Consider the following 27,761-nt stretch of genomic DNA (forward strand, 5'->3'; position numbering starts at 1 on the left):
CTGATTGTTCTGATCAGCTGATAATGTCTCTGACACCTTCACTGCGGGAAGCAACCGGGGTGAAGACACCGAAGGGCAAGGCTCCGCTGACAGAGACAACCTATCTTTCCAGGGTTTGATTAAGTTAACATGGTAGATCTGTTCGGGTTTTCTCTTTCCCGGCTGGTATACTTTGTAATTAACCTCATTCACTTTTTCCCTAATCTCAAATGGACCCTGCCATTTAGCTAGGAATTTGCTTTCCACAGTGGGTACCAAAACAAGAACTCTATCGCCAGGAGCAAATTCCCGTATCTTGGCACTCCGGTTATAGACCCTCTGTTGAGCACTTTGGGCCTGTTCCATGTGCTCTCTGACAACAGGTACCACGGCTGCAATCCTATCCTGCATTTGTGTTACATGCTCAATAACGCTTCTATAAGGAGTGGGCTGTCCTTCCCACGTCTCTTTGGCAACATCCAACAGCCCTCTGGGGTGTCTACCATACAACAAATCAAATGGAGAAAACCCCGTAGAGGACTGAGGAACTTCTCTGATGGCCATTAACAAGTAGGGCAACAAACAATCCCAGTTTTTCCCATCTCTCTCAACAACCTTTTTTAACATACTTTTTAATGTTTTATTAAACCTTTCCACCAACCCGTCAGTTTGGGGATGGTAGATGGACGTCCTGAGGTGAGTGACCTTAAATAACTTGCACAATTCTTTCATGATCCTTGACATAAATGGAGTACCTTGGTCAGTCAAAATTTCTTTTGGTATTCCCACTCTACTAAATACCTGCACCAGCTCCCTAGCTATCGCCTTGGTTGTGATAGTGCGTAAAGGGACAGCCTCAGGATATCGAGTGGCATAGTCCATAATTACCAGGATATACTGATGGCCCCGAGCAGACTTTAACAAGGGCCCCACGAGATCCATGGCTATTCTGTCAAACGGGACCTCTATAATAGGCATGGGAACTAGTGGGCTCCTGAAATGGGGTCTAGGGGCATGATACTGGCATTCAGGACAGGAAGAACAATATTCAGACACTTCTTTATAAACCCCTGGCCAAAAGAACCTTTGTAAAACTCTTTCAGTGGTTTTTTCTGCCCCTAAATGTCCTGCGGTAACGTGACTATGAGCTAAATCTAGTACCGTTCTCCGATAAGGCTGGGGAACTACCAGCTGTTCCACCACATCCTCACCCCTTTTGACAATGTGGTACAAGAGCTCATTACAGATGGCCATGTGGGGATACGTAACCCTGTCACCTGGTACCACAGGTTCCCCATTAACAATCTTAACATTCTCTCTAGCCTTTATTAAGGTAGGATCCTTTAACTGTTCAGACGCAAACAGATCCTTCTTTACCTCCAGGTCAGGCACGCTTTCAGTTCTAACTACTATGTCTCTGTTCCCGGCAAGAGGGTCCTCACTGGACTCCCCATCTGTCACTTCCCCAGCCAAACTAGCAAAAGGCAAAGGGCCAGAAAGTTCCGAAGACCCACGTACATCCATAAAATCACCGGTATTATCATCAACTGGCTTTTTACTTCTCACATCTGTTGATAACCGGGATTCCCACAGTTTCCAAAAATGAGGAAAATCCCTCCCTATTATGGCCTCATGCACCAAGGTAGGGACCAGTCCCACTTTAACCATTGCTGACCCACAACAAGTTTCTATATTCACCTCAGCAGTGGCATAATATTGGGTATCCCCATGTATGCAAGTTACCCCAATAGGTATTTGCTGGACCTTTAAGGGGTTCACTAACCCAGCTTTCACGAGGGTAACTAAACTTCCTGAATCTAGCAAGGCCTCTACCCGGTTACCTTCTAAGAACACATCACACATTTGTTTTTCCAGCTCAGGTGAAGGTACCACAGTACAGGCTAACCTAGCAAAGAAAGACATTCTGCGACATTCAAAGGCAGCATCACATTGCATGGGTTCTTGCGTGACTGGGCAATTGGCAATAACATGACCTGGCATACCACACCTAAAACATTTAACCACACGATTATCAACCCATTTGGGCAGCATAGACCGTTCTAGCCCCATTGGCCTGTTTCCAGGGCCAGTGTTTACAGTCTCTCCAGCCTTGCGTTCTCTTAACCGCCCAGCAACGTTTTCCCACGGAACAGTCTTACCAGTCTTTACTGAAGGGCGCTGTCGAGGATCTATGGGTTGCTGGGTGGTCATCAGTAGTTCCTCTGCTGCCAAATACCTCTCTACCATGTCCACTAATTGGTCAGCAGTACCCGGGTTTCCATGGCTCACCCACTTGCGCAGGACCATGGGCAAAGATCTCAAGTAGCGGTCCATGACGACTCTTTCCACCATCTGGGGACCAGTTAATGTCTCTGGCTGCAGCCATTTTTTTGTTAGCTGAATAAGGTCGTGCATCTGGGAGCGCGGAGGCTTCTCCATGGCGTACAGCCAACGGTGCACCCGTTGTGCTCGTACTGACAGCGTGACTCCCAGGCGGGTCAGTATCTCAGTCTTTAGTTTATCATAGTCCCGAGCCTCAGCAGGGCTTAAATCAAAGTAAGCTTTTTGGGGCTCACCTGACAGGAAAGGTGCCAGCAGACTGGCCCACTGTGCTTTCGGCCAGTTCTCACGCTCGGCAGTCCTTTCAAACGTGGTCAGATAGGCCTCCACATCATCAGCCTCTGTCATTTTCTGCAGGAAGTGACTGGCTCGTATAGAACTAGAGCTGGTTGGAGCACTGACGGCCACATCTCCAACCCGAGCTGCAAGTCTCTGCACCACTTCTGCTAAGGCCTCTCTATCCTGACGCTGTTGCCTGTAAAGTTCATCAACAACTGCCTGCTGTTGTCTCTTATTTTCCTCCATTGCCACCTGCTGCTGTCTTATATTTTCCTCCATTGCCACCTGCTGCTGTCTTATATTTTCCTCCATTGCCACCTGCTGCTGTCTGTTGGCCTCCTGCTGTAGTCTCCAATTTTCCTCCATTGCCACCTGCTGCTGTCGGTTGGCCTCCTGCTGAGCCGCTGTAGCTTGCAGCAAGGCTTTAAGCAGATCCTCCATGTCAACAGATTTTTCAGGCGGCTTTGCAGCTGCTTTCACCCAGGACATATATCAAACCCTCAGGGGTGAGTCTCAGTAACTTCACACTGGGCTGTATCTGCATAAACCACCGTTTTCTGCAGGCCTCACAAAGCTGCTGCTTTCACTTATGCGCAGAACGGCCTGCTCGCATTCTCCACCAAGTTGTAACACTGTAGGGGTGCAAGGTGCCTTTTCCTGGGGAATATGGCAGCACGCAGCAGTTGAGGCACAACACAAGTCCAGTTTCTGGTACAACTGACCCCGACCAGTTTTATTGAAACAGAAAATAAAACAAACCCCAAAATAAAAATACCTTGCCTGTCCGGCACTAACTAAACATAAGATGTTCCTAACTGTCACTAAACAAAACACAGAGTTCTTCAGTACATACTGTATAGCTTACTTGCATCAGAAAGCGTGTCTCTCACACACAGATCCTGCAGCCTTCCCAGGCAGTCTGCCCATACTAATCAGGTTAGAAGCACTATATCACTCTTACACAGCTGAAACCCTGATTAGCCCTCTGTGAGGCCAAAGACCCGAACTGGGCCCAATGTCTAGAACTCGCCTTATCTCTCTCTCAGAGCCTTTACCCAGCTTTTACAGCAAACTGAAAAGGTTCAGACAAAACAAAAAGCATTTTTCCTAGAAGTTAACATTTTCTAAAACATGTAAGACAAGAACCTGGGACAAATATACCTGCCCTCAAACACTATCCCAGTGTTCTTGTCACAATATATATATATATATATATATATATATATATATATATATACACAGGGATAACCTTATATAAGTGTTTTTCCCCTTATAGCTGCTGTATAGTTAATACTGCGCCTAATTTGTGCCCCCCTCTCTTTTTTTAACCCTTTCTGTAGTGTAGTGACTGCAGGGGAGAGCCAGGGAGCTTCCCTCCAACAGAGCTGTGAGGAAAAATGGCGCCAGTGTGCTGAGGAGATAGGCTCCGCCCCCTTATCGGCGGCCTTATCTCCCGTTTTTCTATGTATTCTGGCAGGGGTTAAATGCATCCATATAGCCCAGGAGCTATATGTGATGCATTTTTTTTGCCATCCAAGGTGTTTTTATTGCGTCTCAGGGCGCCCCCCCCCAGCGCCCTGCACCCTCAGTGACCGGAGTGTGAAGTGTGCTGAGAGCAATGGCGCACAGCTGCAGTGCTGTGCGCTACCTTGTTGAAGACAGGAAGTCTTCTGCCGCCGATTTTCCGGACCTCTTCTGCCTTCTGGCTCTGTAAGGGGGCCGGCGGCGCGGCTCTGGGACCCATCCAAGCTGGGCCTGTGATCGTCCCTCTGGAGCTAATGTCCAGTAGCCTAAGAAGCCCAATCCACTCTGCACGCAGGTGAGTTCGCTTCTTCTCCCCTTAGTCCCTCGATGCAGTGAGCCTGTTGCCAGCAGGTCTCACTGAAAATAAAAAAACCTAAACTAAAACTTTCACTAAGAAGCTCAGGAGAGCCCCTAGTGTGCACCCTTCTCGTTCGGGCACAAAGATCTAACTGAGGCTTGGAGGAGGGTCATAGGGGGAGGAGCCAGTGCACACCAGATAGTCCTAAAGCTTTCTTTAGATGTGCCCAGTCTCCTGCGGAGCCGCTATTCCCCATGGTCCTTACGGAGTCCCCAGCATCCACTTAGGACGTTAGAGAAATATAAGTAATTATAAAATCAATAACTACTTGAATAAAAAATGTTCTGTGAGTGAAACACTAATCATGTAGAGCAGGGGTGACCGAACTTTTGGGACCTGGGATCTACTTTTTGTTCACTTACTTACTGGTGATCTACTGGCGTCAAATAACACCAATATTAACACTCACATTTAAAAATAGCATCAAATAACCCCCTTCCCTGTGCAAATCTTTCCCTTTGCAGATCCCCCTCCCCCCCCCCCCCCTTGTGCAGATACCCCTCTTCCACTCCCCTGCATAATAGCCCCAGGTACAATACCCTCCTCTGTGCAAATCCCCCACTTTGCAGATACCCCCCTTCCAGTCCCCTGCATAATAGCCCCCTGTACAATAATCCCCTCTGTGCAGATCCTCCACCCCTTGCAGATCCCCCCTTGTGTAAAAAAAAAATAAAAAAAAAAATAAGATTTTACTTACCGATAAATCTATTTCTCGTAGTCCGTAGTGGATGCTGGGGACTCCGTCAGGACCATGGGGATTAGCGGCTCCGCAGGAGACAGGGCACAAAAATAAAGCTTTAGGATCAGGTGGTGTGCACTGGCTCCTCCCCCTATGACCCTCCTCCAAGCTTCAGTTAGGATACTGTGCCCGGACGAGCGTACACAATAAGGAAGGATTTTGAATCCCGGGTAAGACTCATACCAGCCACACCAATCACACCGTACAACTTGTGATCTGAACCCAGTTAACAGCATGACAAACGTAGGAGCCTCTGAACAGACGGCTCACAACAATAACAACCCGATTTTTTTGTAACAATAACTATGTACAAGTATTGCAGACAATCCGCACTTGGGATGGGCGCCCAGCATCCACTACGGACTACGAGAAATAGATTTATCGGTAAGTAAAATCTTATTTTCTCTGACGTCCTAGTGGATGCTGGGGACTCCGTCAGGACCATGGGGATTATACCAAAGCTCCCAAACGGGCGGGAGAGTGCGGATGACTCTGCAGCACCGAATGAGAGAACTCCAGGTCCTCTTTAGCCAGGGTATCAAATTTGTAGAATTTTACTAACGTGTTCTCCCCCGACCACGTAGCTGCTCGGCAGAGTTGTAATGCCGAGACCCCTCGGGCAGCCGCCCAGGATGAGCCCACCTTCCTTGTGGAATGGGCCTTGACAGATTTAGGCTGTGGCAGGCTTGCCACAGAATGTGCAAGTTGAATTGTGCTACAAATCCAACGAGCAATCGTCTGCTTAGAAGCAGGAGCACCCAGCTTGTTGGGTGCATACAGTATAAACAGCGAGTCAGATTTTCTGACTCCAGCCGTCCTTGAAATATATATTTTCAATGCCCTGACAACGTCCAGCAACTTGGAATCCTCCAAATCGCTAGTAGCCGCAGGCACCACAATAGGCTGGTTCAGGTGAAACGCTGACACCACCTTAGGCAGAAACTGAGGACGCTTCCGCAGTTCTGCCCTGTCCGAATGGAAAATCAGATATGGGCTTTTATACGATAAAGCCGCCAATTCTGACACTCTCCTGGCTGAAGCCAGGGCCAGTAGCATGGTTACTTTCCATGTAAGATATTTCAAATCCACCGATTTGAGTGGCTCAAACCAATGGGATTTGAGAAAATCCAAAACTACATTAAGGTCCCACGGAGCCACTGGGGGCACAACCGGGGCTGTATATGTAGTACTCCTTTTACAAAAATCTGGACTTCAGGAACTGAAGCCAATTCTTTCTGGAAGAAAATCGACAGGGCCGAAATTTGAACCTTAATGGACCCCAATTTGAGGCCCATAGACAATCCTGTTTTCAGGAAATGTAGGAATCGACCCAATTGAAATTCCTCCGTGGGGGCCTTCCTGGCCTCACACCACGCAACATATTTTCTCCAAATGCGGTGATAATGTTGTGCAGTCACCTCCTTCCTGGCTTTTACCAGTGTAGGAATGACCTCTTCCGGAATGCCTTTTTCCCTTAGAATTCGGCGTTCAACCGCCATGCCGTCAAACGCAGCCGCGGTAAGTCTTGGAATAGACACGGTCCCTGCTGAAGCAGGTCCCGTCTTAGAGGTAGAGGCCACGGATCTTCCGTGAGCATCTCCTGAAGTTCCGGGTACCAAGTTCTTCTTGGCCAATCCGGAGCCACGAGTATCGTTCTTACTCCCCTTTGCTGTATAATTCTCAGTACTTTTGGTATGAGAGGCAGAGGAGGAAACACATACACTGACTGGAACACCCACGGTGTTACCAGAGCGTCCACAGCTATTGCCTGAGGGTCTCTTGACCTGGCGCAATACCTGTCCAGTTTTTTGTTGAGGCGAGACGCCATCATATCCACCTTTGGTTTTTCCCAACGGTTCACAATCATGTGGAAGACTTCTGGATGAAGTCCCCACTCTCCCGGGTGTAGATCGTGTCTGCTGAGGAAGTCTGCTTCCCAGTTGTCCACTCCCGGAATGAACACTGCTGACAGTGCTATCACATGATCTTCCGCCCAGCGAAGAATCCTTGCAGCTTCTGCCATTGCTCTCCTGCTTCTTGTGCCGCCCTGTCTGTTTACGTGGGCGACTGCCGTGATGTTGTCCGACTGGATCAACACCGGCTGACCCTGAAGCAGGGGTTTTGCCAGGCTTAGAGCATTGTAAATCGCTCTTAGCTCCAGTATATTTATGTGAAGAGACATCTCCAGGCTTGACCATACTCCCTGGAAGTTTCTTCCCTGTGTGACCACTCCCCAGCCTCTCAGACTGGCATCCGTGGTCACCAGGACCCAGTCCTGTATGCCGAATCTGCGGCCCTCTAACAGATGAGCACTCTGCAACCACCACAGAAGAGACACCCTTGTCCGTGGCGATAAGGTTATCCGCTGATGCATCTGCAGATGCGATCCGGACCATTTGTCCAGCAGATCCCACTGAAAAGTTCTTGCGTGAAATCTGCCGAATGGAATCGCTTCGTAAGAAGCCACCATTTTTCCCAGGACCCTTGTGCAATGATGTACTGACACTTTTCCTGGTTTTAGGAGGTTCCTGACTAGCTCGGATAACTCCCTGATTTTCTTCTCCGGGAGAAACACCTTTTTCTGGACTGTGTCCAGAATCATCCCTAGGAACAGCAGACGTGTCGTCGGAAACAGCTGCGGTTTTGGAATATTTAGAATCCACCCGTGCTGTCGTAGAACTACTTGAGATAGTGCTACTCCGACCTCCAACTGTTCTCTGGACCTTGCCCTTATCAGGAGATCGTCCATTTTCTTTGAAGAAGAATCATCATTTCGGCCATTACCTTGGTAAGGACCCGGGGTGCCGTGGACAATCCAACCGGCAGCGTCTGAAACTGATAGTGACAGTTCTGTACCACGAACCTGAGGTACCCTTGGTGAGAACGGCAAATTGGGACATGGAGGTAAGCATCTGTCCCGGGACACCATATAGTCCCCTTTTTCCTGGTTCGCTATCACTGCTCTGAGTGACTCCATCTTGATTTGAACCTTTTTATGTAAGTGTTCAAATATTTCAGATTTAGAATAGGTCTCACCGAGCCGTCTGGCTTCAGTACCACAATATAGTGTGGAATAATACCCCTTTCCTTGTTGTAGGAGGGGTACTTTGATTATCACCTGCTGGGAATACAGCTTGTGAATTGTTTCCACTACTGCCTCCCTGTCGGAGGGAGACGTTGGTAAAGCAGACTTCAGGAACCTGCGAGGGGGAGACGTCTCGAACTTCCAATCTGTACCCCTGGGATACTACTTGTAGGATCCAGGGGTCCACTTGCGAGTGAGCCCACTGCGTGCTGAAACTCTTGAGACGACCCCCCACCGCACCTGAGTCCGCTTGTACGGCCCCAGCGTCATGCTGAGGACTTGGCAGAAGCGGTGGAGGGCTTCTGTTCCTGGGAATGGGCTGCCTGCTGCAGTCTTCTTCCCTTTCCTCTATCCCATGGCAGATATGACTGGCCTTTTGACCGCTTGCCCTTATGGGGACGAAAGGACTGAGGCTGAAAAGACGTTGTCTTTTTTTCCTTTATACGGCAATACTTCCATGTGCCGTTTGGAATCTGCATCACCTGACCACTGTCGTGTCCATAAACAACTTCTAGCAGAAATGGACATCGCACTTACTCTTGATGCCAGAGTGCAAATATCCCTCTGTGCATCTCGCATATATAGAAATGCATCCTTTAAATGCTCTATAGTCAGTAAAATACTGTCCCTGTCAAGGGTATCAATATTTTCAGTCAGGGAATCCGACCAAGCCACCCCAGCGCTGCACATCCAGGCTGAGGCGATCGCTGGTCGCAGTATAACACCAGTATGTGTGTATATACTTTTTAGGATATTTTCCAGCCTCCTATCAGCTGGCTCCTTGAGGGCGGCCCTATCTGGAGACGGTACCGCCACTTGTTTTGATAAGCGTGTGAGCGCCTTATCCACCCTAAGGGGTGTTTCCCAACGCGCCCTAACTTCTGGCGGGAAAGGGTATACCGGCAATAATTTTCTATCGGGGGAAACCCACGCATCATCACACACTTCATTTAATTTATCTGATTCAGGAAAAACTACAGGTAGTTTTTTCACACTCCACAAAATACCCTTTTTTTTTGTGGTACTTGTAGTATCAGAAATATGTAACACCTCCTTCATTGCCCTTAACAAGTAACGTGTGGCCCTAAAAGAAAAATACGTTTGTTTCTTCACCGTCGACACTGGAGTCAGTGTCCGTGTCTGTGTCGACCGACTGAGGTAAAAAGACGTTTTAACGCCCCTGACGGTGTTTGAGACGCCTGGACAGGTACTAATTGGTTTGCCGGCCGTCTCATGTCGTCAACCGACCTTGCAGCGTGTTGACATTATCACGTAATTCCTTAAATAAGCCATCCATTCCGGTGTCGACTCCCTAGAGAGTGACATCACCATTACAGGCAATTGCTCCGCCTCCTCACCAACATCGTCCTCATACATGTCGACACACACGTACCGACACACAGCACACACACAGGGAATGCTCTGATAGAGGACAGGACCCCACTAGCCCTTTGGAGAGACAGAGGGAGAGTTTGCCAGCACACACCAAAACGCTATAATTATACAGGGACAACCTTTATATAAGTGTTTTTCCCTTATAGCATCTTAATATATATAATCATATCGCCAAATAAGTGCCCCCCCTCTCTGTTTTAACCCTGTTTCTGTAGTGCAGTGCAGGGGAGAGCCTGGGAGCCTTCCCACCAGCATTTCTGTGAGGGAAAATGGCGCTGTGTGCTGAGGAGAATAGGCCCCGCCCCCTTTTCGGCGGGCTTCTTCTCCCGTTTTTCTGAGACCTGGCAGGGGTTAAATACATCCATATAGCCCCAGGGGCTATATGTGATGTATCTTTTAGCCAGTATAGGTATTTCATTGCTGCCCAGGGCGCCCCCCACAGCGCCCTGCACCCTCAGTGACCGCTGGTGTGAAGTGTGTGACAACAATGGCGCACAGCTGCAGTGCTGTGCGCTACCTCATGAAGACTGAAAAGTCTTCTGCCGCCGGTTTCTGGACCTCTTCACTTTTCGGCATCTGCAAGGGGGTCGGCGGCGCGGCTCCGGGACCGGACTCCATGGCTGGGCCTGTGTTCGATCCCTCTGGAGCTAATGGTGTCCAGTAGCCTAAGAAGCCAATCCATCCTGCACGCAGGTGAGTTCACTTCTTCTCCCCTAAGTCCCTCGTTGCAGTGAGCCTGTTGCCAGCAGGACTCACTGTAAAATAAAAAACCTAAAACTTTTTCTAAGCAGCTCTTTAGGAGAGCCACCTAGATTGCACCCTGCTCGGACGGGCACAGAAACCTAACTGAGGCTTGGAGGAGGGTCATAGGGGGAGGAGCCAGTGCACACCACCTGATCCTAAAGCTTTATTTTTGTGCCCTGTCTCCTGCGGAGCCGCTAATCCCCATGGTCCTGACGGAGTCCCCAGCATCCACTAGGACGTCAGAGAAAACCTTTACCACGTGAAGATACCGGGTGTAGTAGGGTATGCCGGCGGCCGGGCTGCATACCGGCGCCGGAAACCCGACAGCTGGGCGAGCACAAATGAGCCCCTTGCGGGCTCACTGTGCTCGCCACGCTGTGGGCACGACGCTATCAATTCTCCCTCTATGGGGGTCGTGGACCCCAAGAGGGAGAAAAGATGTCGGTATGCCGGCGGTCGGGATTCCGGCGCCGGTATTCTGGTCGTCGGGAGCCCGGCCGCTGGCAAACAGAAGACCACCCGAAGATACCACGCTCTGTGCAGATCCCACCTTTGCAGATCATCCCTCCCCTTGTGAAGAAACCCCCCTTTGCATAACTTACCTTACAAGTTGCGACGCTGCCTAGCTTCAGTCCTCCCTCTCCCCACAGTCACGCTCCAGCTTTCATGCTGCATGGCCTCCCGCTGGCTGCTTCTCCTGTCGTCACCACCGCCGACTGGATCAAACTGGATCCAACTAACGCCCAGGCTCCTCACATCGCGGCTGACATCATTAGGTCACCCGCGCACTGCATCCCTGGGAACTGTGAAGAGCAGCAGCGGCGGCAGGCTCCTTACAGTTATTTTCTGTTAAGTCTGTCACGATCTACCGGCAGATGCTCCGCGAGCTACCGGTAGATAGCAATCTACTTTTTGGCCACCTCCGATGTAGAGCTAAATATGATTAATTCAATACTAAGCATTGGCGTCACAGGAGTCCTGCAGTGGAAGAAGAGGCAACATATCTCCTGGGTATTTACACTGTCACAGTGCAGAGTAATCAACAAAGCCCTGGCCCCAGGCCACTGCAGCTAAAGAACTAAGTCCCAATAGTGTGACATCATGTCATCGCCAAATAGTGGAAGATGTCCCCTCTGCTCAGATCAGCATCTAGATGGTAAATAAACCTAGCCTAGGTGTATATGGCCTTTTACACTGCAATGAACAACCCAGACTGTATCCCATCACTGGTTATTACCAAGGCCCCTTATGTGACTGTAGAGTATAACAAGAGAAATGGAATTTCAGAAGAAATCTCAGGCATTATCTTGAAGGCATGCTTAGCAGTACAGAAACCATTCACTTATACTTAAACACGGTTCAAGACAAATGAAACTAGACTAATAGGCTATAATGAGGAGACAGAATTGTTTTTGCATGCAGCTTTTTCATAAAGCTTTCCCATATGCTCTATTTTTAAACCATAATAAAAGCGTAGAGAATTGTGTGGTGAAGGAGAAATGATTTATAAGGAGGCTTGTTAGATCACTTATTAATACAGTAAAGAGAAGACATTGTATTCACTGTGTGATGTAGCAACGCCTGTAGTATGCTACTGGAGAAGTAATAGAAAGAGAATAGTAAGCAGTAGCACAGAAGGAAAAAAGAACAGAGCCAACCACGGCTTCATAATTTAAGGAAGCACTTAGCTACAGAATTCAAATCTTGCAGAAAAGGTAAGTAATGTTTCATATAGGGGACCCCATTCAGCTTCAGCAGCAGATTCGGCTACTGCTGAAGATCGCATGCTGGGGGCTGCCATCTACCTTGGATTTCGGGATGCCCCCCTGCATTCGCAACATGTCTGTGTATTCAGCCGCACCGCCTTTTTTTCCTTGGAGCGGCTGCGTGTGACATCGGTCTGGACACACCTCTGTTGTCCGGGCCACGCCCCGGCAGCACCCAGTCACTGACTCCGCGGTGCACAATCAGCAGTGTTCAAGTAATTGCTGTGGCAGATATGTGAGAGCAAACTTGAAAGTACACATGCTTATACAATTTTTCATACGGATTTCAAAAATAGCTGCCTCAAGGCTTTCAAAAAAACACTCTTGACAGTGTGAGGCCAAAATAGGCAAAAAAAAAAAAAAGTAAATAAATAAATAGTTGTGTACATTTTTTTCTGGATTTTTTTCTGTCGGTGACAGTTCCACCTACACCTCCACTACTATTGCATACTGTGAACTGAAACTTTACTAAAGTTAGTTATACATATACTGTATACCAACCTTCATGTAAAATATCAAAATCGGTGACAGCCAAGTGGGGACAATTTTCCAAACTGGTCCACTTCATACTTGCCTACTTTTGAAAAGTAGTTTCAGGGAGATTATAGATTGCATTCTAATGCCCGCCCCATTGAGGGGGCGTGTCTATCTCCACGTTTGGGTGTATCTACTGTCACTCAGGGATGTGTCCTGTGGCAGATAAAAACTTAAGTACACGCCGACATCACAGCTACATTACCCAGCAGTGCTACACGCCGACATCACACATACATTACACAGCAGTGCTACACGCCAACATCACAGTTACATTACACAGCAGGGGGAAATCTTAGCTTAGATACATTTGACCCCAACTGACTCCATTCTAAATATACCACCATCACAGCCCCTTGGCCCATATGCTGAAAGGAGGGAATCCGGGAGCTGTAGGGTAGTTTGCTCGGGCAGCGTGGTACTCCGCCGAAAAACGGTCAGCATCTATGATTTTGGGTTGCAGTCTAGACCCCTGGGTTTGGACAATTGCATTACGCTTCCATTAAACAGCCCTCTATATGGTTGCCAGATCTATAGAGGGAATGCAGTCAAAATGCTGGTGGTCGGGGATCCCGGCGTTCAGGAGACAGACGCCTGAATCCCGACAGCTGGCATTATGCCGACGGACAACATCCCGATACCTGTCCCTAATGCTCACTCCCCCCTCTGCCGGGTATTCTATAGGGATCCCTATAGACGAGCTTACATTCAAGTGCCATAAACTTCACAGATTAATATTATTTCACATATAGTAAATATGACCTTGCTAGAAAATCTGTATGTCCATGGCCATGTGCCGCAGGGGGTTAAGTGTCTCCGCTGGTTGCATTTTGAATAAATTATTTATACAGCAGGACAAGCCAGACTACAGCTGCACTAAATCTAAATGACACCCGGCCAGGGTGTGTAACAAGTAACATAAGATCATACACAGGGCAAAAGGCAGTGATATAGGGTGGGGGTGAGGAAGGTTGAGAAGATATGGACAAGTCTGTGGACTGTAAGAGGAGGGAGAGGAGGAGGGGAGAGGAGGGGGTGCCGGCAATTACGGGAAATCGATGTTACATACTGTGGAATGCAGGTTATGGGAGCCGTGAATAAACTTGCTGCGTGTGGGCTGGAGTCTCACTATCAGCAGTGCAGGCTGTGTCAGGCTGGTCTCGGGCAGTGTGAGGCTCGGTACATAAGCGCCGCAGGATGCTGTCCAGCTCCCGCTCCTGTGCTGCCTTCTCCTCCTCTCTGTAATTGTGGCAGGCTGGGGGGTGGAAGCGCATGCGGCTATTACTTCCCTGCAACGCCGCTTCCTACAGTACATCCCCGCAATGGCCGGCTCTGCCCCTGTCAAATCAGGACTCGCGTCACGCATGTGCAGTACGAATGCTTGACGCGGAAGTTGCGAATGCGGGAGGATTGTTTCATTTTCCGGGGCAGCGGGAGACTCCACAGTGAACCGGGAGTCTCCCACGGGATGCGGGAGGGTAGGTAACTATCAGGGACGTGCAGTCAGGGGAGGCAGTGCCTCCCCTGTCATAAATGATTAAAATAATAGAAAGAAGATACTTAGGACACATATGATGTGTCATAAGTATGTGCTTAGACGTTATATTATTTTAATCATCTTTTTATGTAAAAAAAACAACTGTTTTTCTTGTGAATCGGAGGCACCGCTCTCGGTGCCTCCCGATGGCTATGTGAAAGTGCCGGATGCGGGGGGGGGGCAGGCATCGTGCAGTAAAAGCCCATTACAGAAAGCCCTGCAAGCGGCACCTCTAGCAGTGCCGCGCTCTCAGATATGAGAACACGCCCCTGTCACTGAATGATTGGCCAGTGGCAGCAGGGGTGGATTGAACCGTCAAGACGCTAAGCCACCCCCCTTTCCCGGGCTGACTGCCGCAAACAATGCCCTCCCCATCACACCAGTGGCTGATGATTGTCACCCCCCCCCCCCTCCCCTCCCCCCTCCCCTACGATGTTTACCGGAGACGGAGGACTTCAGGGCAGGCACAGTCTAATGAGCAGCTGCAGCACAGCCTCATTATCCTTGTGTGGAGGCTGGGCTGGCTGTACGTAGGGGGAGCTGCAGAGTCACTTCCTCAGCCTGCCAGCTCCTCTCAGGCAGTTCCCATGGGCCTTTGAGAGTTCAGAGGTCGGGTGAGGAAGTGACTCTGCAGCAGGTCCGTGACTGGCATGCTGGAGGGGGCCGGCTGGCTGATCAGGTAAGTAGGCACTGTCCTCTCTCCCCATGCCTGTTTTTCTCTCTCTCCATGTGTCTAGCTGTCTCTCTCTCTCTCTGTGTCCCTCTCTGAGTCCCTTCCCAAACCAGTCGCCCTCCCCCTCCCCATATCACTCTCTTCATGTCTGTCTGTCTGTCTCTCTCTCTCTCTTTGCATGTCTGTCTCTCCCTGTGTCTGTCTCTCCATGCCTCAGTCTCTCTCTATCTCTCTACCCTACCAAAAAATACATGATGAAAAAGCACTCCATAGAATAACATATAATGATATAATAATATAAAAGTTGGCATGGTTAATATATTAAAACACTTTAATATGGCAAATATCCCATGTATATTACAGAAATCGTAAAATGACAACCAGCTTGCAATTAGCATTAAAATCACGTATGTTTAAAAAGTGCATGTAGTAATATGTAACAGTTTATGCCCCTGTTCCAATAATACAGAATACATTTCAGTATACCTGTTCCTAGTATAGTCCCTGGGGGGTGATAGGCAATCTATTGGGGTGTAGTAGGGTATGCCGGCAGCCAGGCGACCAGCATACCGGCGCCAGAATCCCGACCGCCGGCATACCGACAGTGTGGTACGCTGCGGGCACGGTGGCGCGCTACGCGCGCCATGCTATCTATTCTCCCTCCAGGGGGGTCGTGGACCCCCAAGTGGGAGAAAAAGTGTCGGTATGCCGGCTGTCGGGATTCCGGCACCGGTATACTGTGCTCCGTGATCCCGACAGCCGGCAAACTGAAGACCACCCAGTCTATTGATAAGCACAAAATCAGCAGCATTGAATAGTTACCGCAGCTGATGGTAGGGTCACAATCCTTCACCAGGTACAAGTAGTCATTCAGATGCATTGGGTATGGTTGACTGGCGGCCGGGATCCTGGCAGTAAGCATACCGACGTCGGGATCCCGACGGCTAAAAAGCGATTTTGTTATTTTGTGACCCTACCATCAGCTGCGGTAACTATCCAATGCTGCTGATTTTGTGCCCATCAATAGACTGCCTATCACCCCCCACGGACTATACTAGGAACAGGTATACTGACATGTATTCTGTATTATTGGAACAGGGGCATAATAAGAATTTACTTACCGATAATTCTATTTCTCGTAGTCCGTAGTGGATGCTGGGACTCCGTAAGGACCATGGGGAATAGCGGCTCCGCAGGAGACAGGGCACAAAAGTAAAGCTTTAGGATCAGGTGGTGTGCACTGGCTCCTCCCCCTATGACCCTCCTCCAAGCCTCAGTTAGGATACTGTGCCCGGACGAGCGTACATAATAAGGAAGGATTTTGAATCCCGGGTAAGACTCATACCAGCCACACCAATCACACCATACAACTTGTGATCTGAACCCAGTTAACAGTATGATAAAACGTAGGAGCCTCTGAAAGATGGCTCACAACAATAAACAACCCGATGTTATTGTAACAATAACTATATACAAGTATTGCAGACAATCCGCACTTGGGATGGGCGCCCAGCATCCACTACGGACTACGAGAAATAGAATTATCGGTAAGTAAATTCTTATTTTCTCTGACGTCCTAAGTGGATGCTGGGACTCCGTAAGGACCATGGGGATTATAACAAAGCTCCCAAACGGGCGGGAGAGTGCGGATGACTCTGCAGCACCGAATGAGAGAACTCCAGGTCCTCCTCAGCCAGGGTATCAAATTTGTAGAATTTAGCAAACGTGTTTGCCCCTGACCAAGTAGCTGCTCGGCAAAGTTGTAAAGCCGAGACCCCTCGGGCAGCCGCCCAAGATGAGCCCATCTTCCTTGTGGAGTGGGCATTTACAGATTTTTGGCTGTGGCAGGCCTGCCACAGAATGTGCAAGCTGAATTGTACTACAAATCCAACGAGCAATAGTCTGCTTAGAAGCAGGAGCACCCAGCTTGTTGGGTGCATACAGGATAAACAGCGAGTCAGATTTTCTGACTCCAGCCGTCCTGGAAACATATATTTTCAGGGCCCTGACAACGTCTAGCAACTTGGAGTCCTCCAAGTCCCTAGTAGCCGCAGGCACCACAAATAGGTTGGTTCAGGTGAAACGCTGAAACCACCTTAGGGAGAAACTGAGGACGAGTCCTCAATTCCGCCCTGTCCGAATGGAAAATCAGATAAGGGCTTTTTCAGGATAAAGCCGCCAATTCTGACACGCGCCTGGCCCAGGCCAGAGCCAACAGCATGACCACTTTTCCTGTGAGATATTTTAACTCCATAGATTTAAGTGGGTCAAACCAATGTGACTTTTGGGACCCAAAAACTACATTGAGATCCCAAGGTGCCACTGAAGGCACCAAAGGAGACTGTATATGCAGTACCCCTTTTACAAACGTCTGAACTTCAGGGACTGAAGCTAGTTCTTTTTGGAAGAAAATTGACAGAGCCGAAATTTGAACCTTAATGGACCCCAATTTCAGGCCCATAGACACTCCTGTTTGCAGGAAATGTAGGAATCGTCGAATTTCCTCCGTCGGGCCTTACTGGCCTCGCACCACGCAACATATTTTCGCCAAATGCGGTGATAATGTTTTGCGGTTACATCCTTCCTGGCTTTGATCAGGATAGGGATAACTTCATCCGGAATGCCTTTTTCCTTCAGGATCCGGCGTTCAACCGCCATGCCGTCAAACGCAGCCGCGGTAAGTCTTGGAACAGACAGGGTCCTTGCTGGAGCAGGTCCCTTCTTAGAGGTAGAGGCTACGGATCCTCCGTGAGCATCTCTTGAAGTTCCGGTTACCAAGTCCTTATTGGCCAATCCGGAGCCACGAATATAGTGCTTACTCCTCTCCATCTTATCAATCTCAGTACCTTGGGTATGAGAGGCAGAGGAGGGAACCCATACACTGATTGGTACACCCACGGTGTTACCAGAGCCTTTACAGCTATTGACTGAGGGTCCCTTGACCTGGCGCAATACCTGTCGAGTTTTTCCCAACGGTTTATAATCATGTGGAGGACTTCTGGGTGAAGTTCCCACTCTCCCGGGTGGAGGTCGTGCTGAGTAAATCTGCTTCCCAGTTGTCCACTCCCGGAATGAATACTGCTGACAGTGCTATCACATGGTTTTCCGCCCAGCGAAGAATCCTTGCAGCTTCTGCCATTGCCCTCCTGCTTCTTGTGGCACCCTGTCTGTTTACGTGGGTGACTGCCGTAATGTTGTCCGACTGGATCAACACCGGCTGACCTTGAAGCAGAGGTCTTGCTAAGCTTAGAGCATTGTAAATGGCCCTTAGCTTCAGATATTTATGTGAAGTGATGTCTCCAGGCTTGACCATAAGCCCTGGATATTCCTTCCCTGTGTGACTGCTCCCCAGCCTCGCAGGCTGGCATCCGTGGTCACCAGGACCCAGTCCTGAATGCCGAATCTGCGGCCCTCTAGAAGATGAGCACTCTGCAACCACCACAGGAGGGATACCCCTGTCCTTGGTGACAGGGTTATCCGCTGATGCATCTGAAGATGCGACCCGGACCATTTTTCCAGTAGGTCCCACTGGAAAGTCCTTGCGTGGAATCTGCCATATGGGATTGCTTCGTAGGAAGCCACCATTTTCTCTATCGTCCTAGTGGATGCTGGGGTTCCTGAAAGGACCATGGGGAATAGCGGCTCCGCAGGAGACAGGGCACAAAAAGTAAAGCTTTTCCAGATCAGGTGGTGTGCACTGGCTCCTCCCCCTATGACCCTCCTCCAGACTCCAGTTAGATTTTTGTGCCCGGCCGAGAAGGGTGCAATCTAGGTGGCTCTCCTAAAGAGCTGCTTAGAGAAAGTTTAGCTTAGGTTTTTTATTTTACAGTGAGTCCTGCTGGCAACAGGATCACTGCAACGAGGGACTGAGGGGAGAAGAAGTGAACTCACCTGCGTGCAGGATGGATTGGCTTCTTGGCTACTGGACATTAGCTCCAGAGGGACGATCACAGGTACAGCCTGGATGGTCACCGGAGCCGCGCCGCCGGCCCCCTTGCAGATGCTGAAGTTAGAAGAGGTCCAGAATCGGCGGCTGAAGACTCTGACAGTCTTCTAAAGGTAGCGCACAGCACTGCAGCTGTGCGCCATTTTCCTCTCAGCACACTTCACACGCTGTCACTGAGGGTGCAGGGCGCTGGGGGGGGGCGCCCTGGGAGGCAAATGTAAACCTATATACTGGCTAAAAATACCTCACATATAGCCCCCAGAGGCTATATGGAGATATTTAACCCCTGCCAAACTTCACTAAAGAGCGGGAGACGAGCCCGCCGTAAAAGGGGCGGGGCCTATCTCCTCAGCACACAGCGCCATTTTTTCTCTCACAGAAAGGCTGGAGAGAAGGCTCCCAGGCTCTCCCCTGCACTGCACTACAGAAACAGGGTTTAAACAGAGAGGGGGGGCACAAATTGGCGATATAAATATATATATAAAGATGCTATTAGGGAGAAACACTTATATAAGGTTGTCCCTATGTAATTATAGCGTTTTTTGGTGTGTGCTGGCAAACTCTCCCTCTGTCTCTCCAAAGGGCTAGTGGGGTCCTGTCCTCTGTCAGAGCATTCCAGGTGTGTGTGCTGTGTGTCGGTACGTGTGTGTCGACATGTATGAGGACGATGCTGGAGGAGGCGGAGAAATTGCCTGTAATGGTGATGTCACTCTCTAGGGAGTCGACACCGGAATGGATGGCTTATTTAGGGAATTACGTGAGAATGTCAACACGCTGCAAGGTCGGTTGACGACTTGAGACGGCCGACAAACAATTAGTAACGGTCCAGGCGTCTCAGAAACACCGTCAGGGGTTTTTTATAAAAAACGCCCATTTACCTCAGTCGGTCGACACAGACACAGACACGGACACTGAATCCAGTGTCGACGGTGAATAAACAAACGTATTCCTCATTAGGGCCACACGTTAAGGGCAATGAAGGAGCTGTTACATATTTCTGATACTACAAGTACCACAAAAAAGGGTATTATGTGGAAGTGAAAAAACTACCTGTAGTTTTTCCTGAATCAGATAAAATAAAATGAAGTGTGTGATGATGCGTGGGTTTACCCCGATAGCAAATATTGGCGTTATACCCTTTCCCGCCAGAAGTTAGGGCGCGTTGGGAAACACCCCTTAGGGTGGATAAGGCGCTCACACGCTTATCAAGTGGCGTTACCGTCTCCAAATACGGCCGCCCTCAAGGAGCCAGCTGATAGGCAGCTGGAAAAATATCCTAAAAAGTATATACACACAGACGGTGGCTATACTGCGACCAGCGATCGCCATCAGCCTGGAGATGCAGTGCTGGGTTGGCTTGGTCGAATTCCCTGACTAAAAATATTTTATTGATATAGAGCATTTAATAGGATGCATTCTATATATATGTATGCGAGATGCACAGAGGGATATTTGCACTCTGGCATCAAGATAAGTGCGTTGTCCATATCTCCCAGAAGATGTCATGACACGACAGTGGTCAGGTGATACAGATCCCATACGGCACATGGAAGTATTGCCATATTAAGGGAAGGAGTTATTTGGGGTCGGTCCGTCGGACCTGGGGGCCACGGCCACAGCTGGGAAATGCAACCTTTTTACCCCAAGTTACATCTCAGCAGAAAAAGACACTGTCTTTTCAGCCTCAATCCTTCCGTTCCCATGTGGGCAAGTGGGCAAAAGGCCAGTCATATCTGCCCAGACATAGAGGAAAGGGAAGTAGACTGCAGCAGGCAGCCCCTTCCCAGGAAAAGAAGCCCTCCACCAGTGGGGGGGTAGTCTCAAGAGTCTCAGCGCGCAGTGGGATCACTCGCAAGTTGACCCCTAGATCATACAAGTATTATCCCAGGGGTACAGATTGGAGAGTCGAGACATTTTTTCCTCGCAGGTTCCTGAAGCCTGCTTTACCAACGGCTCCCTCCGACAAGGAGGCAGTATTGGGAAAAAATTCACAAGCTGTATTTCCAGCAGGTGATAATCAAAGTACCCCTCCTACAACAAGGAAAAGGGTATTAGTCCTCCACACTATATTGTGGTACTGAAGCCAGACGGCTTGGTGAGACATAATCTAAATCTGAAATCTTTGAACACTTACATAAAAAGGTTCAAATCAAGATGGAGTCACTCAGAGCAGTGATAGAGAACCGGAAAAAAGGGGACTATATGGTGTCCCTGGACATCAAGGATTACCTCCATGTCCAAATTTGCCCTTCTCAACAAGGGTACCTCTGGTTCGTGATACAGAACTGTCAATATCAGTTTCAGACGCTGCCGTTGAATTATCCACGGCACCCCGGGCCTTTACCAAGGTAATGGCCGAAAAGATGATTCTTAAAAGAAGAAAGGCATCTAAATTATCCCTTACTTGGACGATATCCTGAAAGGGACAAGTTTCCAGAGAACAGTTGGAGGTCGGAAAAGAACTATCTAAAGTAGTTCTACGACAGCACGAGTGGATTCTAAATATTCCAAAAATCGCAGCTGTTTTCCGATGATACGTCTGCTGTTCCTAGGAATGATTCTGGGCATAGTCCAGAAAGAGGTATTTCTCCTGGAGGGGAAAGCCAGGGAGTTATCCGACCTAGTCAGAAACCTCCTAAATCCAGGCCAAGTATCAGTGCATCAATGCACAGGAGTCCTGGGAAAAATGGTGGCTTCTTACGAAGCGATTCCATTCGGCAGATCTCACGCAAAAACTTTTCAGGGGGATTTGCTGGACGAATGGTCCGGATCGCATCTTCAGATGCATCAGCGGATAACCCTGTCTCCAAGGACAAGGGTGTCTCTTCTGTGGGGGCTGCAGAGTGCTCATCTTCTAGAGGGCAGCACATTCAGCATTCAGGACTGTGTTCTGGTGACCACGGATGCCAGCCTGAGAGGCTGGGAAACAGTCACACAAGGAAGAAATTTCCAAGGAAGTGTGGTCAAGTCTGGAGATTTCTCTCCACATGAATATACTGGAGCTAAGGGCAATTTACGATGCTCTGAGCCTAGGAAGACCTCTGCTTCAAAGTCAACCGGTGCTGATCCAGTAGGACATCATCATGGCAGTCGCCCACGTAAACAGACGGGGCGGCACAAGAAGCAGGAGGACAATGACAGCAAGGATTCTTCGCTGGGCGAAAGATCATGTGATAACACTGTCAGCAGTGTTCATTCCGGGAGTGGACAACTAGGAAGATTTCCTCAGCATAAATGAATTCCACCCGGAAAAGTGGGAACTTCATCTGGAAGTTTCCACATGTTTGTAAACCGTTGGGAAAGACCAAAGGTGGTTATGATGGCGTCCCACATGAAGCGCCAGGTCTAGAGACCCTCAGGCAATAGCTGGGACGCTCTGGTAACACCGTGGGTGTACCAGTCGGTGTATGTGTTCCCTCCTCTGCCTTTCATACCCAGTGTATGGAGAATGATAGGAAGGAGAGGAGTAAGAACTATACTCGTGGTTCCGGTTTGGGCCAAGAAGAACTTGGTACCCGGAACTTCAAGAGATACTAGAAAGGATCTTGATTCAGCAAGAATCATGTCTGTTCCATGACTTACCGCAGCTGCGTTGACGCCAGGGCGGGTGAACGCCGGATCCTAAGGGAAAAAGGCATTCCGGAAGAGGTCATCCCTACCCTGGTCAGAGCCAGGAAGGAGGTGACCGCACAACATTATCACCGCTTAGGTGAAAATATGTTCCATGGTGTGAGGCCAGGAAGGCTCCACGGAAGAATTTCAACTAGGTTAATTCCTACATTTCCTGCAAGCAGGAGTGTATATGGGTCTCAAATTGGGGTCCATTAAGGTTCAAATTTCGACCGGTCGATTTTCTTCCAGAAAGAAATTGGCTTCAGTTCCTGAAGTCCAGAAGTTGTTAAGGGAGTACTGCATATACAACCCCTTTTTGATGTCTCCAGTGGCACTGGGCGATCTCAACGTAGTTTGGGATTCCTAAAATCACATTGTTTTAAACAACTCAAATCTGTGGATTTGATATATCTCACATGGAAAGTGACCATGCTGTTGGTCCTGGCCTCGGCCAGGCGAGTGTCAGAATTGGCGGCTTTATCTCACAAAGCCATATCTGATTGTCCATTCGGACAGAGCAAAGCTGTGGACTCGTCCCCAGTTTCTCCCTAAGGTGGTGTCAGCGTTTCACCTGAACCAGCTTATTGTGGTGCCTGCGGCTACTGGGGACTTGGAGGACTCCAAGTTGCTGGATGTTGTCAGGGCCCTGAAAATATAGTTTCCAGGTCGGCTGGAGTCAGGAAATCTGACTTGCTGTTTATCCTGTATGCACCCAACAAGCTGGGTGCTCCTGCTTCTAAGCAGACTATTGCTCGTTGGATTTGTAGTACAATTCAGCTTGCACATTCTGTGGCAGGCTTGCCACAGCAAAAAATATGTAAATGCCCATTCCACAAGGACGGTGGGCTCATCTTGGGCGGCTGCCCGAGGGGTCTCGGCATTACAACTCTGCCGAGCAGCTACGTGGTCGGGGGAGAACACGTTTGTAAAATTTTACAAATTTGATACCCTGGCAAAAGAGGACCTGGAGTTCTCTCATTCGGTGCTGCAGAGTCATCCGCACTCTCCCGCCCGTTTGGGAGCTTTGGTATAATCCCCATGGTCCTTTCAGGAACCCCAGCATCCACTAGGACGATAGAGAAAATAAGAATTTACTTACCGATAATTCTATTTCTCGGAGTCCGTAGTGGATGCTGGGCGCCCATCCCAAGTGCGGATTATTCTGCAATACTTGTACATAGTTATTGTTACAAAAATCGGGTTATTGTTGTAGGAAGCCGTCTTTCAGAGGCTCCTTTTGTTATCATACTGTTAACTGGGTTTAGATCACAAGTTGTACGGTGTGATTGGTGTGGCTGGTATGAGTCTTACCCGGGATTCAAAATCCTCCCTTATTGTGTACGCTCGTCCGGGCACAGTACCTAACTGGAGTCTGGAGGAGGGTCATAGGGGGAGGAGCCAGTGCACACCACCTGATCTGGAAAAGCTTTACTTTTTGTGCCCTGTCTCCTGCGGAGCCGCTATTCCCCATGGTCCTTTCAGGAACCCCAGCATCCACTACGGACTCCGAGAAATAGAATTATCGGTAAGTAAATTCTTATTTTTACACAGAACCCTTGTGCATTGATGCACTGAGACTTGGCTCGGTTTTAGGAGGTTCCTGACTAGCTCGGATAACTCCCTGGCTTTCTCCTCCGGGAGAAACACCTTCTTTCTGGACTGTGTCCAGGATCATCCCTAGGAACAGAAGACAAGTCGTCGGAACCAGCTGCGATTTTGGAATATTGAGAATCCAATCGTGCTGCCGCAACACTACCTGAGATAGTGCTACACTGACCTCCAACTGTTCCCTGGATCTTACCCTTATCAGGGAATCGTCCAAGTAAAGAATAACTAAAATTCCCTTCCTTCGAAGGAATATCATCATTTCGGTCCTTACTTTAGTAAAGACCCGGGGTGCCGTGGACCATCCCTACGGCAGCGTCTGAACTGATAGTGACAGTTCTGTACCATAACCTGAGGTACCCTTGGTGAGAAGGGTAAATTTTTTGACATGAAGGTAAGCATCCTTGATGTCCCGAGACATCATGTAGTCCCCTTCTTCCAGGTTCGCAATCACTGCTCTGAGTGACTCAATCTTGAATTTGAACCTCTGTATTCAAAGATTTTAGATTTAGAATCGGTCTCACCGAGCAGTCTGGCTTCGGTACCACAATAGTGTGGAATAATACCCCGTTTCCTTTTGCAGGAGGGGTACCTTGATTATCACCTGCTGGGAATACAGCTTGTGAATGGCTTCCAAAACTGCCTCCCTGTCAGAGGGAGACGTCGGTAAAACCGACTTTTGGAAACGGCGAGGGGGAGACGTCTCGAATTCCAATTTGTACCCCTGAAATATTACCTGAAGGATCCAGGGGTCTACTTGCGAGTGAGCCCACTGCGCACTGAAATTCATTGAGAACGGGCCCCCACCGTGCCTGAGCTTGTAAAGCCCTAGCATCATACTGAGGGCTTGGCAGAGGCGGGAAAGGGTTTCTGTTCCTGGGAACTGGCTCATCTCTGTAGCCTTTTTCCTCTCCCTCTGTCACGAGCAGAAAAGAGGAACCTTTTGTCCGCTTGCCAACAAAGGACTGCGCCTGATAATACTGCGTCTTATTTTGAGAGGCGACCTGGGGTACAAACGTGGATATCCCAGCTGTTGCCGTGGCCACCAGGTCTGAAAGACTGACCCCAAATGCCTTTTTTAAGGCAATACTTCCAAATGCCGTTTGGAATCCGCCTCACCTGACCACTTTACTGGTAGAATTGGACAACGCACTTATACTTGATGCCAGTCGGCAATATTCCGCTGTGCATCTCGCATATATTTTAAATGCTCTATAGGCAATAATATACTGTCCTTATCTAGGATATCAATATTTCCAGTCAGGGAATCAGACCACGCCAACCCAGCACTGCACATCCAGGCTGAGGCGATTGCTGGTCGCAGTATAACACCAGTATGTGTGTAAATACATTTTAGGATACCCTCCTGCTTTCTATCAGCAGGATCCTTAAGGGCGGCCATCTCAGGAGAGGGTAGAGCCCTTGTTCTTACAAGCGTGTGAGCGCCTTATCCCCCCTAGGGGGTGTTTCCCAACGCACCCTAACCTCTGGCGGGAAAAGGTATACTGCCAATAACTTTTTAGAAATTATCAATTGTTATCGGGGGGAAACCCACGCATCATCACACACCTCATTTTATTTCTCAGATTCAGGAAAACTACAGGTAGTTTTTCCTCACCAAACATAATACCCCTTTTTGGTGGTACTCATATTATCAGAAATGTGTAAACATTTTCCCTTGCCTCAATCATGTAACGTGTGGCCCTATTGGAAATCACGGTTGTCTCTTCACCGTCGACACAGGAGTCAGTATCCGTGTCGGCGTCTGTATCTGCCATCTGAGGTAACGGGCGCTTTAGAGCCCCTGACGGCCTATGAGACGTTTGGACAGGCACAAGCTGAGTAGCCGGCTGTCTCATGTCAACCACTGTCTTTATACAGAGCTGACACTGTCACGTAATTTTCAACAGTACATCCACTCAGGTGTCGACCCCCTAGGGGGTGACATCACTATTACAGACAATCTGCTCCGTCTCCACATCATTTTTCTCCTCATACATGTCGACACAAACGTACCGACACACAGCACACACACAGGGAATGCTCTGATAGAGGACAGGACCCCACTAGCCCTTTGGGGAGACAGAGGGAGAGTTTGCCAGCAAACACCAAAGCGCTATAAACTGTATAGGGACAACCTTATAATAAGTGTCTATCCCTTATAGCTGCTTATATATATTTTTAGCCAAATAAGTGCCCCCCCTCTCTGTTGTACCCTGTTTCTGTAGTGCAGTGCAGGGGAGAGTCTGGGAGCCTTCCTACCAGCGGAGCTGTGTGGGAAAATGGCGCCGTGTGCTGAGGAGATGAGCCCGCCGAGAAGGAGGCGGGGCCTTTCTCCCGCTTTTATCTGGAAAACTGGCAGGGGTTAAATACATCCATATAGCCCAGGGGCTATATGTGATGTATTTTTTTGCCATAGGAGGTATTTACATTGCTGCCCAGGGCGCCCCCCCCCCAGCGCCCTGCACCCTCAGTGACCGCAGTGTGAAGTGTGCTGGGAGCAATGGCGCACAGCTGCAGTGCTGTGCGCTACCTTAATGAAGACAGGAACGTCTTCTGCCGCCGATTTCTGGACCTCTTCACTCTTCAGCATCTGTAAGGGGGCCGGCGGCGCGGCTCCGGGACCCATCCAGGCTGTACCTGTGATCGTCCCTCTGGAGCTAATGTCCAGTAGCCAAGAAGCCCAATCCACTCTGCACGCAGGTGAGTTCGCTTCTTCTCCCCTTAGTCCCTCGATGCAGTGAGCCTGTTGCCAGCAGGTCTCACTGAAAATAAAAAACCTATTTAAACTTTACTTCTAAGCAGCTCAGGAGAGCCACCTAGCCTGCACCCTTCTCGTTCGGGCACAAAAATCTAACTGAGGCTTGGAGGAGGGTCATAGGGGGAGGAGCCAGTGCACACCACCTGATCCTAAAGCTTTACTTTTGTGCCCTGTCTCCTGCGGAGCCGCTATTCCCCATGGTCCTTACGGAGTCCCAGCATCCACTTAGGACGTCAGAGAAAAACTGTTACATATTGCTTCATGTACTTATACATAGGATATTTGCCATATGTCCTGTGTGAGCTTGCATGGAAGGAGCAACGGTGACTGGGACCCGGGAGCTGCATAAGAGGAGGTGAGATCCCATACTGCCCACTTCTTCCCACCAGTACTCCCATCCTGCCCCCCCCCCTTCTATTACTCCCTGCCTGACCCCCTATTCTGCACTACTGTTACTCCAATCCTGCTCACTACTACTCCCAGTCTGCCCGCCTGCTCCTCCTCCCTCTCTCTAGTCTCTCCTTATTCCTCCTCTCTCTCTCTGCCATCTCCCTCTATTTCTCTCTCCTGTTTCCTTGCTACTCCTCTTTCCCATATACCCCTATTTCTCTTCTCTCTTTGCCATCTCCTCTATTCCTCCTCTCCCATCTCCCTCTATTCCTTCTCTATCTTCCTTCTGCCCCCTATTCCATCTCGCTTTCTTCTCACCCTATTCCCCTCTCTCTGCCATCTTCCCCTATTCCTACTGTCGTCTATCCCTATTCCTCCTGTCTCCATATTTCAACTCTCTCTCCCATCTCCCCATATTCCACCTCTCTGTCTCCCATAAATTTATAAAAATTGACAATGTATTAGCCGCCTGCTCATCACAAGTTTGATGATCA

At 49.1% G+C, this 27,761-nt stretch overlaps 1 protein-coding gene across 8 annotated transcripts in view; it reads right to left on the reverse strand.

Moving 5' to 3' along the window:
- The window catches only part of SLC39A11 (solute carrier family 39 member 11), a 1,124,245-nt gene that overhangs the window by 996,604 nt on the left and 99,880 nt on the right, over window positions 1-27,761 (reverse strand). The window contains exon 1 of one of the 8 annotated variants that reach the window (XM_063961152.1): window positions 13,813-13,995. The exons of the other annotated variants lie outside the window; for them this stretch is intronic. The gene's annotated coding sequence lies outside the window, so the exon portion shown is untranslated. Of the gene's footprint in view, window positions 1-13,812; window positions 13,996-27,761 lie in introns of those variants that run through there. 8 annotated transcript variants of the gene reach the window in all.

Source organism: Pseudophryne corroboree, chromosome 3 (assembly GCF_028390025.1).
Source record: "Pseudophryne corroboree isolate aPseCor3 chromosome 3, aPseCor3.hap2, whole genome shotgun sequence".
NCBI classification, from domain to species: Eukaryota; Metazoa; Chordata; class Amphibia; order Anura; family Myobatrachidae; genus Pseudophryne; species Pseudophryne corroboree.